A 13,465-nucleotide genomic window follows, 5' to 3' on the forward strand; every position below is an offset into this window, starting at 1 on the left:
CTGAAAATGCACCGTTTTGCAGCCGCATCCGTGATCCGTGTATCCTGTCCGTCAAAAAAATAGGACCTGTCCTATTTTTTTGACGGACAACGGTTCACGGACCCATTCAAGTCAATGGGTCCGTGAAATAACACGGATGCACATAAGTTTGGCATCCATAGCTGTAGGTTACTTTCATACAGACGGATCAGAAGATCCGTCTGCATAAAAGTTTTTTCAGAGCTGAGTTTTCACTTCGTGAAAACTCAGATCCGACAGTATATTTTAAGACAGAGGCGTTCCCATAGTGATGGGGAATCTTCTAGTTAGAATACACAACGAACTGTGTACATGACTGCCCCCTGCTGCTTGGCAGCACCCGATCTCTTACAGGGGGCCGTGATCAGCACAATTAACCCCTCAGGTGCTGCACCTGAGGGGTTAATTGTGCATATCATAGCCCCCTGTAAGAGATCAGGGACTGCCAGGCAGCAGGGGGAAGACCCCCCTCCCTTCCCAGTTTAAATTTCATTGGTGGGCACAAATGCGCCGCACAGACCTGTCACTTACCAGTAGGAGGAGCTCCCGGCCGGACACAGACATCGCAGCAGCCAGCAGGTAAGTATGATGCTTCTACTATTGCTAAGTAACCATGGCAACCAGGACTGCAGTAGCGTCCTGGTTGCCATGGTTACCGATCGGAGCCCCAGCAATTAAACTGGGACTCCGATCGGAACTCCGCTGCCACCAATGATCGGGGGGTGGGGAGGGGAGGCCACACACTGGCCACCAATGTTATTAATGCAATAGAGGGAGTGAGGGGGGCCCGCACACTGGCCACCAATGTTCTTATTACAATAGAGGGAGGGAGGGGGGGAGAGGGGAGGCTGCACACTGGCCACCAATGTTCTTATTACAATAGAGGGAGGGAGGGGGGGCCAGGGGAGGCCGCACACTGGCCACCAATGTTATTATTACAATAGAGGGAGGGAGGGGGGGCCGCACACTGGCCACCAATGATATTCAAACTGGGGAGGGGGGGGTCTTCCCCCTGCTGCCTGGCAGCCCTGATCTCTTACAGGGGGATATGATACGCACAATTAACCCCTTCAGGTGCGGCACCTGAGGGGTTAATTGTGCTGATCACGGCCCCCTGTAAGAGATCGGGTGCTGCCAGGCAGCAGGGGGCAGTCATGTACACATTTTGTAGTATATTCTAACTAGAAGTGTCCCCATCACCATGGGAACGCCTCTGTGTTAGAATATACTGTCGGATATGAGTTTTCCCGATGTAACTCATATCCGACAGTATATTCCAACATAGAGGCGTTCCCATGGTGATGGGGACGCTTCAAGTTAAAATATACCATCGGATTGGAGATTTATACCGATGGTATAAAAGGGACTCTAGACTTTACATTGAAAGTCAATGGGGACAGATCCGTTTGCAATTGCACCATATTGTGTCAACGTCAAACGGATCCGTCCCCATTGACTTGCATTGTAATTCAGGACGGATCCGTTTGGCTCCGCACAGCCAGGCAGACACCAAAAATCAAGGAAGACCCACGGACGAAAAAAACTGTCCCGGATCACAGACCAACGGAACCCCGTTTTGCGGACAGTGTGCATGAGGCCTTCAGGAGAGGTTTCACTATACTGATAGCACTAATTATGATTTGTACAAAGTGAAGACATGACTAAATGTGTTATGTCAAGATCATGAGGGGAGTTTGCAGGGTCATGCTAGGACTTCCTCTGTCAGTTCTCTATCATCCAAATCTAAGTGATTTTAGCTGCCACCGCTCATCATATCAGGCTGACGAGATACCTTGTATTAGACAACACACAAGTACATGCTAAGACTCACTTTGCTGTTTATAATTCCCCGAGTCAATACACCAATACTTCTAAGGTCGTGGATTCATTAGAACACAAGAAGGCTCTTATTAAAGTGACATTTTAATATAAAAAAGAACAGTGAGTACAAAAATTGTGGTTATCATAAGAAAATACAACATAAAATATACAGACATATAATGTAAAAGAACAGTTTGGAAAATAAAATGGATAAAAACACAACTTAATACATTACGTTTAAGTCCGGTAGCAGAAGATTCGGCCAGTTCATCAAGCTACTGTAGTAGATCCCCAAAGAAATGACAGTTTGCTACAATGCACACATGTGTTAAAAAGGATCTGCAGGCCCCTGAAAAGCCCCCTTGTTTCTGATGCAAGAGAGAGACCAGTGAATATGTTAATGTATGTTTTTTTACGATGGGTGCTTTACGATATCTGCTGCACAACAGTTATGCCTCAAAATCTTTCTGTTAAGATATATTTTCTTGGGGCCTCCTTGCAACTTTGTATTACCTCCATCCAGTCGGTCATAATGTCCCACACACATGCATTCCAAACATGGAGGGAGAAATGGCAATAATGGATGGATTCTTTAAATGCTCCCGGTTACTAGAGTTTTGTAAAATTTGATTCGACTGCTTTGCCGAATAAAAAATAAATAAATCTGCTTCATGACAAATTACTTTGCCGCGAAGCGCAAGTCTTTGTAAGTAGTGGGTGCAATGACAGGGAGCGGTAATTGTGAGCAACTGGATCAGGTATTATTTTTTACACTATTTCAGGTTAAATCGATTCGATGCCGCGAAGCATGAGGAAATGCGGCTTTGCGGGCGAATCAAATTTATCCTAATAAAACTCTAGTACGTGCCAATGAATCCTGAGCTCCTGACTCTTCCCACCCACCTGCTGCTGACTCACAGTTTTTCCTGATGAAATGAGCAGTAGGTGGGAGAGGAGAACAGGAAGCTCATGAATATCAGGACTCATTGGAATGCACTGGAACTGTGATATGACTGTGATATGACTGTGAGCGGTGAGACTGTAAGCATGAGGCTTTAGGACAGCCATGCACACTATATACTCTGTGCCTAAGTGACACTTTTCTAATATTCATAGCTTTGCACTTTCTGGCCAGTACATATCTGAAAAAAGCTGTCCATGCATGATAAATTAAAGGGAATCTGTCAGCAGTTTTATGGCATCCTTACTAACGACAAAGTAAACTAGTGACAGCTCCCCATAGAGAAATGCTGTTTGACTTTAACTGACCCAGCTGTTTCACTAAAATCTTGAACCGAACAGCCCTAGGCCAGGGCATAAATGAGTCCTGATATTCAAGAGCTTCTGTCTCTCCTCACCCAAGTACCGTTGACTAAAGTAGATAAGAAACTGTCAATCAGCTGCAGAAGGGCTGGGAGAGCTGGGAGCTCATGAATATGAGGACTCATCAGTATTTGCTGGAGCTGTCATGATATAGGAGTTCAGATGAAAAAACAACCTTATCTTTATGGCATATTCACACCCATCCATCCTTCCCTGGGAACTAAGCTGATACCTCTCCTTATTGCAGTAACCATGGACATTCGGTTGGTGTAGTTAGTCCTACAGACAATGGCTATCAAATGTATATGACCAGCAGTGGTGTAACTAGAACTAACTGAGCCCTACAGCAAATTTTTGAACAATTCCCCCACCCACCCACCCCATAGCAAACCATTCCTTCTGTGCAACCCTTACTCTTGCAGCAAGTCAAGATAGCTCTTTCGGACCAGGCTAGGTTGCTGCTCTGTCTGTTTCCTACACATACAGTATATGCTGTATGTCATGTCACTCTTACTGTATTTCAGTCCTATTCCCTGGCTGGCCCCTTCTAAGTTTGGGCCCCTTAGCAGCTATTTCCCCTGCTTCCACTATACTTATGTCTTTGATGACCAGCTTAAAGGATTCAAGAGATACAACAGTACCCAGGTAAATTTAATACAATTCTTGTTAACATTTCTCATGGGCTGGGAACAAAAATATTCATTTCCAGCCAAAAGAAAGCTTTGTTGAATCAAAATATTGTTGTACATGGTAAGATATATATATATATATATATATATATATATGTATAGTGGCGATTAGCTCTGGTAGACAGGACAAGCGGGTGCAGTATATAGGCAAAGACACGTTTATAACTCAAAAAAACTGCAGTGTTTATTCACACTAGTTGCAGGTTCACAGTATGACAGTCCATTTTTAGTATTGTTGCTAGTTCACACCCAAAACAGTTCATACAGAAAAACATTCACCTTTGGGTGTTAAATCCACATCGGCTGAATGCTCAGCCTCAGAAAGTCCACCTGCAGGCTTTAGGCGGCCTGCTCGCCCGACACAATTCTTCAGCTTTCAGCCCACACATAGGCCTCAGATCTCAGCAGAGTTTCACACAGCTCCAGTGTCAGAGAGGAGTAATCCACCCACCTGGCAGTGCTGGCTGTTTTTTATAGGCCTGTCAAAACCCGGCCTGGACCGTGGGGAGTAGTCACCCACCCAGCACTTTGACTACTCACAGTAAGAGCCATCCCAGATCAGCTATTTACAGCCATACTAGATAGCAAGGTATCACACAGCAACTGTTGCTAACACATGAAAACTTTTTAATTGCGAATATCAGCACTTCGAGAATTTGCAAATATTTCGAATATAGTGCTATATATTCGTAATGATGAATATTCATCATTTTTTTTACATCTGAACACATGATTCCGCCCTGCTTCTTGCTTGTGGGCCAATGACGTTAATAAATAGCACTATATTGAACATAGTGCTATATATTAGTTTTTAGAATATTCCTAATTTTTTTCCATCTGAAGTGAACACATGATTCCTCCCTGCTTCTTGCTTGTGGGCCAGTGACGTCATTTTTCAATATTCTAAAAAACTAATATAGTGCACTATATTCAATATTGTGCTATATATTCGTTTTTTAGAATATTCATCATTTTTTTTTCCATCTGAAGTCATAAATCCTCCCTGCTTAAGTTGCTTGTGGGCTATAATTGTTTAAACAAAATTAGGCAGGTGCATACATTTGGGCACTGTTATCATTTTATTGATTCCAAAACCTTTAGAACTAATTATTGGAACTCAAATTGGCTTGGTAAGCTCAGTGACCCCTGACCTACATACATACACAATTATGAGAAAGAGTATTTAAGGGGGTCAATTGTAAGTTTCCCTCCTCTTTTAATTTTCTCTGAAGAGTAGCAACATGGGGGTCTCAAAACAACTCTCAAATGACCTGAAGACAAAGATTGTTCACCATCATGGTTTAGAGGAACGATACAGAAAGCTGTCTCAGAGATTTCAGCTGTCTGTTTCCACAGTTAGGAACATATTGAGGAAATGGAAGACCACAGGCTCAGTTCAAGTTAAGGCTCGAAGTGGCAGACCAAGAAAAATCTCGGATAGACAGAAGAGATGAATGGTGAGAACAGTCAGAGTCAACCCACAGACCAGCACCAAAGACCTACAACATCATCTTGCTGCAGATGGAGTCACTGTGCATTGTTCAACCATTCGGCGCACTTTACACAAGGAGATGCTGTATGCGAGAGTGATGCAGAGGAAGCCTTTTCTCCACCCACAGTACAAAAAGTGCAGCTTGAGGTGGGCTAAAGCACATTTGGACAAGCCAGCTTAATTTTGGAATAAGGTGCTGTGGACTGATGAAACTAAAATTGAGTAATTTGACCATAACAAGGGGCGTTATGCATGGAGGAAAAAGAACACAGCATTCCAAGAAAAACACCTGCTACCTACAGTAAAATATGGTGGTGGTTCCATCATGCTGTGGGGCTGTGTGGCCAGTGCAGGGACTGGGAATCTTGTCAAAGTTGAGGGACGCATGGATTCCACTCAGTATCAGCAGATTCTGGAGACCAATGTCCAGGAATCAGTGACAAAGCTGAGGCTGCGCTGGGGCTGGATCTTTCAACAAAACAACGACCCTAAACACTGCTCAAAATCCACTAAGGCATATATGCAGAGGAACAAGTACAACGTTCTGGAATGGCCATCTCAGTCCCCAGACCTGAATATAATTGAAAATCTGTGGTGTGACTTAAAGAGAGCTGTCCATGCTCGGAAGCCATCAAACCTGAATGAACTAAAGATGTTTTGTAAAGAGGAATGGTCCAAAATACCTTCAACCAGAATCCAGACTCTCATTGGAACCTACAGGAAGCGTTTAGAGGCTGTAATTTCTGCAAAAGGAGGATCTACTAAATATTGATTTCATTTCTTTTTTATGGCGCCCACATTTATGCACCTGCCTAATTTTGTTTAAACAATTATAGCACACTTTCTGTAAATCCAATAAACTTCATTTCACTTCTCAAATATCACTGTGTGTGTCCCCTATATGGTATATTTAACTGATATTTTTTTATCGTAACAACCAACGATTTATACAGGAAAATCAGACGATTAACAAGGTTGCCCAAACTTTCGCATCCCACTGTATATATATATATATATATATATATATATATATTTACACTTGAGATTTATTTTGTAGCCATCCTGACTGTGCCCTGGGAGGTGCCAGTCATCCCCTTAATCTGCCCTAGCTAATGTAAAAAAGAAATGATGACCAGAAATATAGTAGAAAATGTATTTGATTCTAATGTGAATGATAAACAAACTAGAAGGAAAATTGGGCTCTTTATTCTACATAGTCCGTTAAAAAAGGATCCCGTTTTGAAATGGTCGTGATATATTTCAGTGAAAGTTTCCAACGTTATACAGAATTTACTAGGTAACAGGGCTTTTCCTGAATCCTTAAAAGCCCCAATGAAATCAAGCAGCATTTTCAGCATTTTTCTTTGGAAGACCTGACAAAGCTGGCTTTAAATTCCAAGTACAGTTTAGCAATTTGAGCACACAAATTTAGTTTGGTATTAAGCTAATCACCATTCACCAGCTGAAAAGAAGTCTGCTTCACTGGTGACAATGTGCCATTTTATTACTAAGTGCCAAGACATTGGCTCACATAGCATGCTTATTACAATATTATCTGTGGGAAAAAGGCGAGCGTTGCCTGGATAACAAGTGTAGACAGGGGATGATGCAGCTAGAGAAATAAGCTGTTTTTCCTCAGCAGAGATGTCAAAGAACCCATATGGGTCTATAAAGAACGTTGCAATCATTTTATTAGGTGTTTTATATCATAGAAAGCTTACCAGCCTCATTGGAAGGTAACATGTGGCAAACGTGTCTTCAAAAGGGGCTCTTGTAAAGCATTTTGAATGATACTAAAATAACAATGTAGATCTCAAGTAGCAATCGTTTTTTGCTTATGAATGTGCTTAGGTCTGAATACTGCAGAGAGACAGTAGGAGACATAATAAAATAATGTTTTATTGGCTTCCTGATACGGGTGCAGTAGCAGAAGCTTGGGTCATAGCAGCTAAACATCGATGCTCCTCAGTCTAAAAAGGTACATGATCATTCTTTGTACTTGAGACTTTCCAACAACGCTCCTTTTTGATAGTAGCAGAGATCGTAGGAGATCGAAATAGATCAGAATTGCATAGAGTGCAAGCAATATAAAGCAGGCAATGGAGAAAGGGACACACACATATATATATGTATATATAAATATATATATATATATATATATATATATATATCAGAATGACCCTGCTTCGCACGGGTATATTTAATCTATTTCATTTAATGTTTGTGTGTGTTGTGTGGGGTTTCGCTCTGGTAGATAGGGTAAGTGGGTGCAGTACAGAGGCAAAATACAAGTTCTTAACTCAAAACAACAGTGTTTATTCACACTTGAGGCAATTGCACAAAACAGCACGTAACTTTCCATTCTTGGTGTTAATTTACACACAATGGAAAGTTCATATAACATAAGTCAACAGCTGGCAGTTCTGCCTCCAGTAGTCCATAGCAGGCTTTAGGGGCCCTGTTTCCCCAGCGTGCGGCTCTCAGCCCTCCAGCATGGCACAAAGCCTCAGATCCCCCAAATAGACATCTCTGCTGAGCCCAGCTGCCTATTTAAGGACAGCCAGGTGCTGTCAAAACCCAGACCAGCACTTAAACTCCAGTCTGGTATTTGACCTCACCTGGCTGGAAACCAGCCCAGCCACACATGCTGGGAGGAAAATACCTGCCTTGCCAGACACAACCCCTCACTGTGTCACAGTTGTTAAAAGATATCGACAGTATCCCCATAACAGTGACATATAAAGTACCCTTCCCCCTTAAAAGTGACCTCCACAGCACCCCACCCCTTAACACTGACACCCCACAGTGCTCCACTTCCATAAAATTTGACCTCCAGATCAGCCTACCCCTAAATTTTGACCTTCACAGCAGCCTGCCCCTTTAAAAGTGAGTTCCACAACATTCCACCCCCTTGACAGTGACCTCCACAGGAGCCTGCCCCCTTAACAGTGACCTCTACAGCACCCGCCCCTTAACACTGACCATAGTTTACAGACCCCTTAACCCCTTAGGGACACAGCCTTTTTACACCTTAGGACCAGGCCATTTTTTGCAAATCTGACCAGTGTCATTTTAAGTGCTGATAACTTTAAAACGCTTTGACTTATCCAGGCCGTTCTGAGATTGTTTTTTTGTCACATATTGTACTTCATGACACTGGTAAAATGAAGTCAAAATTTTTTTTTTTTTTGCACAAAATAATACCTAATTTACCAAAAAATCTCAAAAATTTGCAAATTTCAAAGTTTCAGTTTCTCTACTTCTGTAATACATAGTAATACCCCCAAAAATTGTGATGATTTGACATTCCCCATATGTCTACTTCATGTTTGTAGCATTTTGGGAATGATATTTTATTTTTTGGGGATGTTACAAGGCTTAGACGTTTAGAAGCAAATTTTGAAAATTTTCAGAAATCTTCAAAATCCCACTTTTTATGGACCAGTTCAGGTTTGAAGTCATATTGTGAGGCTTAGATAATAGAAAACTCCCAAAAATGACCCCATCTAAGAAACTACACCCCTCAAGGTATTCAAAACTGATTTTACATACGTCGTTAACCCTTTAGGTGTTGCACAAGAGTTATTGGCAAATGGGAATGAAATTTGAGAATTTCATTTTTTTGTCTATTTTTCCATTTTCACCCATTTTTTCCACTAACAAAGCAAGGGTTAACAACCAAACAAGACTGTATCTTTATTGCCCTGACTCTGCCGTTTACAGAAACACCCAATATGTGGCCGTAAACTACTGTACGGCCACACAGCGGGGCGTACAGTGAAAGGTGCGCCGTTTGGTTTTTGAAAGGCTGATTTTTATGGACTGGTTTATTTACACCATGTCCCATTTGAAGCCCCCTGATGCACCCCTAGAGTAGAAACTCCATAAAAGTGACCCCATCTAAGAAACTACACCCCTCAAGGTATTCAAAACTGATTTTACATACGTCATTAACCCTTTAGGTGTTGCACAAGAGTTATTGGCAAATGGGGATGAAATTTGAAAATTTCATTTTTTTGCCTTATTTTCCATTTTAACCCATTTTTTCCACTAACAAAGCAAGGGTTAACAGCCAAACAAGACTGTATCTTTATTGCCCTGACTCTGCCGTTTACATAAACACCCCATATGTGGCCGTAAACTACTGTACGGCCACACAGCGGGGCGTAGAGTGAAAGGTGCGCCGTTTTTGTTTTTGGAAGTCAGATTTTGCTGGACTGGTTTTTTGACACCATGTCCCATTTGAAGCCCCCTGATGCACCCCTAGAGTAGAAACTCCATAAAAGTGACCCCATCTAAGAAACTACACCCCTCAAGGTATTCAAAACTGATTTTACATACATTTTTAACCCTTTAGGTGTTGCACAAGATTTAATGGAAAATAGAGATACAATTTCCAAATTTCACTTTTTTGGTAGATTTTCCATTTTAATATTTTTTTTCCAGTTACAAAGAAAGGGTTAACAGCCAAACAAAACTCATTATTCATGGCCCTAATTCTGTAGTTTACAGAAACACCCCATATGTGGTCGTAAACCACTGTACGGGCACACGGCGGGGCGCAGAAGGAAAGGAATGCCATACGGTTTTTGGAAGGCAGATTTTGCTGGACTGGTTTTTTGACACCATGTCCCATTTGAAGCCCCCCTGATGCACCCCTAGAGTAGAAACTCAAAAAAAGTGACCCCATTTTAGAAACTACGGGATAGGGTGGCAGTTTTGTTGGTACTAGTTTAGGGTACATATGATTTTTGGTTGCTCTATATTACACTTTTTGTGCGGCAAGGTAACAAGAAATACCTTTTTGGCACAGTTTTTTTTTTTGTTATTTACAACATTCATCTGACAGGGTAGATCATGTGGTAATTTTATAGAGCAGGTTGTCACGGACGCGGCGATACCTAATATGTATACAATTTTTTTTATTTATGTAAGTTTTACACAATGATTTCATTTTTAAAACAAAAAAAGTTTTAGTGTCTACATAGTCTAAGAGCCATAGTTGTTTCAGTTTTTGGGCGATTATCTTGAGTAGGGTCTCATTTTTTGCGGGATGAGATGACGGTTTGATTGGCACTATTTTGGGGTGCATATGATTTTTTGATCGCTTGCTATTGCACTTTTTGTGATGTAAGATGACCAAAAATGGCTTTTTTTACACCGTTTTTATTTTTATTTTTTTACGGTGGTCACCTGAGGGGTTAGGTCATGTGATATTTTTATAGAGCCGGTCCATACGGACGCGGCAATACCCAATATGTATACTTTTTTTTATTTATGTAAGTTTTACACAATGATTTCATTTTTGAAACAAAAAAAATGATGTTTTAGTGTTTTCATAGTCTAAGAGCCATAGTTTTTTCAGTTTTTGGGCGATTATCTTAAGTAGGGTCTCATTTTTTGCGGGATGAGATGACGGTTTGATTGTTACAATTTTGGCGTACATGCGACTTTTTTGATCACTTTTATTAACTTTTTTTGGGAAGTAAGGTGGGCAAAATTTCTATTTTATCATAGTTTTTAATTTTTTATTTTTATGGCGTTCACCGTTCGGGTAAAGTAACATTACCGTTTTATAGATCAGGTCGTTACGGACGCGGCGATACCAAACATGTGTAGGGAATTTAATTTTTTTCATTTTTAATCAGTGATAAATCTGTTTTTTGATTTTTACTTTTTTTTCACTTTTTTTAACTTTTTTTTTTACCCAGACCCACTTGGTTCTTGAAGATCCAGTGGGTCTGATGTCTATATAATACAGTACTGTACTCTATATAGGGTACTGCACTGTATTTTACTTACACTGAACAGATCTATGCTTTCAGCACAGATCTGTTCAGCACCATGGACAGCAGGACGCCTGAGCAGGCGTCCTGTTGCCATGGGAGCCTTCCCCGTCTGCCACAACTTCGCAGACGGGGAAGGGTAAGGACTGGGGTGTCGGGGGGCTGTCTGGGGGCTCTCTCCCTCTCCCATCGGGGGGCTGCAAAGGCACAGCAGCTCCCCGATCGGAGAGGGAGGGAGCTCCCTGCGCTGTTAACCTTTTCCATACAGCGGTCCGTACGGACCGCTGTATGGAAAGGGTTAAACGGCTGACATCGCATCAACGATGTAAGCCGTTTATACCAGGGTGCCAGCAATGTGCTGGCACCCTGGTATACCCACTCTACACCAACGATTACGCAATGGGAGGCGGGCGGGGGATCGCGATCCCGCCTGCCGCACCGCCCGCCTCCCGCACCGCCCGCACCGCCCGCAACCCTCCCCCTGCACCACCCGCCCACATAATATCATTCAGGGGTGCAGGGGGAGGAATAACATATATATTCTGGGCACTGTAAAGTTTCTGATCCCCGCGGTCAGGGACCGCGGGGATCAGAAACGGCAAAAAGCGCATCAAACCGCAGGTCTGAATTGACCTGCGGTTTGTTGCGATCGCCGACATGGGGGGGTCACGGGACCCCCCCGCGCATTTAGCCTAGGTGCCTGCTCAATGATTTGTGCAGGCACCTTGTTCCGATCACTGCCAGCCGGGCGGCAGTGATCGAAACAACACATGACGTACCGGTACGTCATGTGTCCTTAAGTACCAGGGCATCATGACGTACCGGTAAGGTTAACTGACCTCCACCATTCTTGGCCCCCTTAACAGAGACCTCCACAGTGACTTCCCCTTTAACAGTGACTTCCACTGCACCCAGGTCCCTTAACAGGGACCTCACAGTACCCCCGTGCCTTAACAGTGACCTCACAGTACCCTGCCCCCCTTAACAGTAACCTCCACAGCATCTTCCCCTTTAACTATGACCTCCACAGCAGCTGAACCTTTAGTTGTGATCTCTACAGCAGCCAAACCTTTAGTTGTGACCTCTACAGTACCCTGTCTAGTTAACAGTGATTTCCACAATAACCCACTTCCTTAACAGTGACCTCCACAGAGCTCAGTTCCCTTAAAATGTGACCTCCACAAGACCCTGTTCCCTTAACAGTGACCTCTACAACACCCCGCCCCTTAACATTGACCTCCATAGAAGATCGTCCCTTTTACTGTGACCTCCACCATTCCCTGCCCCCTCAACAGAGACTTCCATAGCTCCTGCCCCTTTAACAGTGACTGCCACAGACTAGTACCCCATTGCCTTAAAAGTGATCCCCCATAGCGACTGCCCCTTTAATAGTGACCTCCACAGTCCCCTGCCTCCTTAACAGTAACCTCCACAGTGCCCGCCCCTTTAACAGTGACCTCCACAACATCCTGCCCCCTTTACAGTGACCTACACCGTGGCCAACCCCTTTAACAGTGACATCCACAGCGGCTGCCCCTTTATTAGTGACCTTCACAATACCCTATCTCCTTAACAGTGATTTCCACAACACTTCGTCCCCTTAACAGTGCCCTCTACAGCAATCTTCCCCTTATCACTGACCTCAATAGTGGACTGTCCACTTAACTGTGACCTCCAGAGAAGTCTGCCTCCTGAACTGTGACCTCCACAGCACTCCACTCCCTTAACAGTGTCATTCACAGCGCCCTAATCATTCAAAGCTGACCTACAGCAGTGAAGAAAAATAGCTGGGCTGTTATGGAAACCTGGTGTAAAACTGTGTGTATGTGGAGTCTAAGGGTCTGCGAGCTTCTATTGGCTGATACAGGTCATGTGACCGTGTGTATGGCAGTTGGGATATGAGTGAAAGACCTGCAGGCTTCTATTAGCTAATGTAGGTCATGTGGTGCCATATTTGCATTTTTTTGGGGAATATCCCAGGAACTGTATGTGCTAGAGAGCCGAGACCTGGTCTAAAACTTTCCTGGACACCTGATGTACCTGTGTGCCAAATTTTGTGATTGTAAATGTGACGGTGTGGATTCCTTTAGCGGACATACATACACACATACATACACTCAGCTTTATTTATTACATGTATATATATAAATATATATATAAACACTAGCAGAAGGACCCGGCTTTGCACGGGTATATTTAATCTATTTCTATTTTAAAGTTTGTGTGTGTCGTTAAAAGATATCAACAGTATCCACTATAACAATGACATCTACAGTACCCCGCCCCCTTAACAGTGACCTCCACAGGCCCCCACTCCTTAACACTGCCCCCCCCCA

Source organism: Bufo gargarizans, chromosome 9 (assembly GCF_014858855.1).
Source record: "Bufo gargarizans isolate SCDJY-AF-19 chromosome 9, ASM1485885v1, whole genome shotgun sequence".
Taxonomy (NCBI): Eukaryota; Metazoa; Chordata; class Amphibia; order Anura; family Bufonidae; genus Bufo; species Bufo gargarizans.